Source organism: Mus caroli, chromosome X (genome assembly GCF_900094665.2).
Source record: "Mus caroli chromosome X, CAROLI_EIJ_v1.1, whole genome shotgun sequence".
In the NCBI taxonomy this organism is placed as follows: Eukaryota; Metazoa; Chordata; class Mammalia; order Rodentia; family Muridae; genus Mus; species Mus caroli.
Genome location: NC_034589.1, coordinates 11,545,588 through 11,550,894, shown reverse-complemented (window position 1 = coordinate 11,550,894; position 5,307 = coordinate 11,545,588). Strand labels below are relative to the sequence as shown.

General features: G+C 39.1%; 1 pseudogene; it reads left to right on the top strand.

Moving 5' to 3' along the window:
• Positions 1 to 1,323: 1,323 nt before the first annotated feature.
• LOC110287555 lies at positions 1,324 to 1,498 on the top strand (annotated as a pseudogene).
• Positions 1,499 to 5,307: the final 3,809 nt, after the last annotated feature.

Sequence of the window (5,307 nt, the reverse complement as noted above, 5' to 3'; positions counted from 1 at the left end):
TTTGGAGCACTCAGCCTTTTGTGGGATGTCCTCATCAAATCCCTTTCTTCAAGGCTCAGGGATCTATGCAAAAGGGGAGGCAGAAAGATTATAAGAGCTAGAGGTGATCAATGGTTCCAAGGAAACAGTCTTCCAGACAAACCAGGACTGATAAACATATGAACTCACAGAGATTGTAATAGCACACATAACTTGCAGCAGTTTCAAATCAGAAAAATTTCTAGCACTGAGAAGGGCAACTGAACACAGAATCCTATCTTTAACCAAGAAGCTATTTGTAATTGATACCTACAGAGAAATGAAAAATCAGTCCCCGTTCTCCCAATGGAGTATGTAGAGGGAGGTGTTGTTTCCCTAATTGGTTCTTGATTGTGTCAATAAAAAAGGCAGAAGCAAGCTAATTGAGCTGAATGAGACCGCCTATGACTGATCCCAGAGTGTAGCTTGGAGTGCAGCCCTGGGAAAGCGATCGCGTGTTTTTTAAAATCACACACAACAAGAGTATCACTGTTTGTATCAACCAAACCCCATGCCCAGGAACAGTTGGCCAACAGAAAACTGACTTCATCTTTTGTTTTTTTTTCTTGATGGAGAGGGTTTACTTTGTTTTGTTTTCTTAGTTTTTTGCTGATGTTGTTGTTTGTTTATTTGGAGGGAGGCAGGGGAAAGGAAAGAGAGACAGAACTAGAAGTTGGGTGGGGAAAGAAGTAGAGACAATCTGGGAGGAGCTGGGAGCTGAGGAATGAAAGCAACATGACCAAAATATATTCTATGAAAAAAAATTAAATCAAAGGAATGTTTTGTCTAAAAGTGCCTGTTCAGTTTTTATGGATGAAATTCTACCCTTTACTTGATTGTACGGAATGTTATGATAGGACATAGTAATAGTGGTGGTCTGATACAGAAATGGTGGAGAGACAAAAATATACAAGTGAGATAAACTAAGTATTTTAATTAGGTGTGGGGGGGCAGATAAGGTAATTAAGTAATTTCTCTTGGTACTTCAGCAATTTATAATATTACCAGTACCACTTAAATGTTAAAGAGTCAATACTGTGTTTGAAGGACTTAAAATATTTGCTTTTCTGGTTAATCTACATGAAACAGCTATAGGTGAAAATAGTTTTAGAGAAGCTAAGAAACACTTTCAGCCACAGCAGTCATCTTCCAGTAACTCAAATGATAGACACAAAGAATAGAGGCTGTTGCTAAATATTCTCTAGACCTTTTAGGAAATATGGACTTGTTCCTTTTGCCACATACATGAGAATCTACAAGAACAGTGATATTGTAGACATCAAGGGAATGAACATGCTTGTTGAGATGGAACTCGCTGTGAATGAGATGTTCCCTGAGGGTGCAGGGCCCTATGTGGACCTGGATGAGGCTGGAGGTAGCTCTGGACTCTTGATGGATTTGGCAGCCAATGAAAAGGCAGTTCATGCAGACTTTTAAAAATGATTTTGAAGATCTCTTTGATGATGATGATGTCCAGTGAGGCCGCCAAGTCCTATATACTCCATGTCTGTGATGTGTCTGGAGTCTCTTGGGACACAATCAGCTGATTGTAGACATCATGTTAATATCACTAGAAATCAGGACCTAGTCAACAAATAGAGGAACTGTCTGAACCAACTGGGTACTGATGTCTCTGGGAATGCCAGCCCATATCCTTCTTTAAATTAATAAAGAGCACTATAACACATGAGAGAGAGAGAGAGAGAGAGAGAGAGAGAGAGAGAGAGAGAGAGAGAGAGAGAATGGGCACTATTTTAAAAAGGATGGCGCAGAAGCATTACCATGGAAAATACTGAAAGAGTTTGCAAAGTCATTTAGCATGCCATAGGCATCAATAAACAAACAAGTTAACCTAACGGCAATATTCCTTTTAAGAGAACTAATATGTGGATTGAGCCTATTAAACAATCTAAGAGCCAAAGCATCTTCCTGAAATGGGTGATGGAAAATGATAAGAAAAAAGGAATCCAAAGAGAAAATATACTTGGGTTGAGCTGAAACACCAGCCTGCTCTACCCAAAGAAACATACTTTGTTAGAACTAATAGAAGGAGCCTTAAAAAAAAAAAATCAGGGCTGGTGAGATGGCTCAGTGGGTAAGAGCACCCGACTGCTCTTCCGAAGGTCTAGAGTTCAAATCCCAGCAACCACATGGTGGCTCACAACCATCCGTAACGAGATCTGGCCCCCTCTTCTGGAGTGTCTGAAGACAGCTACAGTGTACTTACATATAATAAATAAATCTTTAAAAAAAAAATCATCTCCCTGATTTAGGAAATTTTTATGGCACCCAAATAAAATATACATGTGAGCTTCATTTCACATATAAAGATGCCAGAAATATACCCTGCTACTTGAAGGAGAGTGAAAGATAACACCATCTTGTAAATATTTTCTTTTCAAAATTTGTCAGTGTGTGTATGTGCACAAGAGTGCACATGCGAGGGTGTGTGCATGTATGTGCCTGTGCCTATGCCTGTGCATGTGCGTGTGTGTATGTGTGTGTGTATTTGTCTGTCTGTTTCTGTCTGTCTGTCTATAGGCTAGAAGATAACTATGTGGAGTTTGTTCTTTCCTTCCCTATTTATGTAAATTCTGGACTTGAACTCAAGTCATTTAGCTTACACAGAAAACACCTTTACCTGCTAAGCCATCTCACCAATTCAGAAGACAACTCCTTGGAAAATTAGTTTATAATCTAATGTCAACAGCCAAGTGATAAAAAAAAAAAACACAAAAAAAAAAAAACAAAAAACAAACCTCAAGAATGAAAATGACCATAGAACTCATTTTAAAAAATGCTGGATGTAGTGATGTGTGTTTGTAGTTCCAGCACTGAGGAGGTGACGACAAGAGGATTCCTAGAGCTTGCTGGCCTGCCAGTTTAACCTAATTGGTGAGGTCCTGGCCAATGAGTCCCTTTCTCAACAAAGGAAGGTGGAATACCTAAGGGTGACACATGAAGTTATTCTCTGGTCATCATATACATGTGCCTGGAAATGCATTTACACAGCCCCCCCCCCACACACACACACATGAACATTCACAATCACTGACATACACATAAATAAGGTGTCATGGAGTGAAGCACTGTCAAGCTGTGATGCTTAAATCTTCACTGTCAACTTGATTAGATGGAGAATCAACTAGGAAACAATGCCTGGTCAGGTCTGTGAGAGTATTTTCATAGATGGTTAATTGAGAAGAGAAGACACCTTCTAACTCTGAGTGGTATACCCAAAGCAGAAAGCTAGTTGATTACCAGAAAATGAAAAGAAAACTAAAAAAACAAAAACAAAAACAAAAAAAACAAAAACAAAAAAACCCACATGCACATACATACACATACATACACAGACACACATAGAGACCAACAAACAAACAAACAAACAAACAAACAAACAAACCGTCAAAACTGAGTACTTACTAAAGTACTATGAAATCAGAGAACAGAAAACTATATGAAGCACAAAATAAAAGTACCTCCTTTCTCTGGGTAGTTGCTTTCAACTAGAAGAATGGAATGCTTTCTAGAAGAAGAAGAAAGAAGAAGAAGGAGAAGAAGAAGAAGAAGAAGAAGAAGAAGAAGAAGAAGAAGAAGAAGAAGAAGAAGAAGAAGAAGAAGAAGAAGNAGAAAGAAGAAGAAGGAGAAGAAGAAGAAGAAGAAGAAGAAGAAGAAGAAGAAGAAGAAGAAGAAGAAGAAGAAGAAGAAGAAGAAGAAGAAAAGGAGGAGGAGGAGGAGGAAGAGGAGGAGGAGGAGGAGGAGGGAAAGGGAAGGGGAAGGGGAAACTCACCACCAACAAACTGAAAATAAAGAAAAGAGCAGAAATAAATTTAATATAACATATGAAGAATAGCAATGAAATTGCATAATACATTAGAAACTAAAAATCAAAGATATTAGACAAATATAGAACCAAAAGAGGAAGGCAATAAGTTAGTCATTTTGATCAAGCAAAAACCATTAACCACACAGGAAGTTCATTTAATGTTAATAATGGATAAAAATAAAACACTTATTGTCTTGAAGTTAGTGCCAAACTATCATATCACCAAAATATATGAAGACCACAGATTAGTGGCTCAGCTGAGAAAGGTATTTGCCTGTGTTTGATCTCCAGGTCCCACATCGTAGAAGGAGATAATACCCAAAAGTTATCTCCTATCCTCCTTATTTGCACACTGGCACACCTTTCACTCCCATTCCTACTAAATAAAGATAATTTTTTAAGCATATGAAGAAAAAGTACTAGATATTGTACTGGCCAGCATTCATCAGAATGCTTTAGTAAGCATTAAGCAGCATCACTAAAACAAAACACCTGAGATAAGATACAATGGGGGAAAAAATGTGGTTTATTTAGCGCACAGTTTAGGAGACTTAACTACAGAATCAGGGGATTGTATTTGTTTGGGACTCAGGTGAGGGTGGTATACCATAGCATATGTGGGTAATGGCAGGGGAAATAAACTACTTACATCACAAGCAAGGAAACAGAAGAGAACCAGGTCAACGTACCATTCAAGGGAATAATCTAAGTAACCTATGGATTTCCAAAAGGGTCCTACCTTTTAAAGGGCCACAATGGCCCTTAATAGCCCACGCTGGAGATAGACCAAACTAGAGTCTATTGCATGGACCACTGGAGCATAGACTATATAGCACAAGGGAACCCAAACCAAAGCATATAAACATATAGAGATGTGTGTGTGTGTGTGTGTGTGTGTGTGTGTGTGTGTGTGTGTGTGCAAGAGAGAGAGTGTTAGTTTACAACCTCGAAGTACCCATCAAATATAGAGAGAAATGAGAAGCGTACGGACACACCAGCCTTGGCCATCATCGGTGGAGATGATGCAGAAGTCGTAGCAGATGCCTTTCTGGACTACACAGTTTGGGCAGTCATAGCCACAGCAACAGCAGGAGTTGTAGATGGGCTGCTCAGCTTTCAGTCACACCTGGCCTTGGTCTGACCAAGTCAGCTCAATCAGTCAACAGGTTCTCCAGCACAGGAGTGAGGATTAAAAAGAAAAAAAATAAGACAATTAGACAACATTGTAGCATGACCCCAGCCAATTCTGAGACTGAGGCAGGTTTATTTTTTCCCAATCTGCTTTTATACCATTTTAATTACATGTAAAAATTAAGGGCGGGCAGTACAATGAGGAACAAGCAAGGCAATAAGCAAAGTCCTGTGATTACTCCCATGACCGTTGTTTTTGAAGGCTTGTCAGAATGACCAAAATATCTGAACCCCACTTCCTTGTCCAAGGCCAAAATCTTATTCTTGCC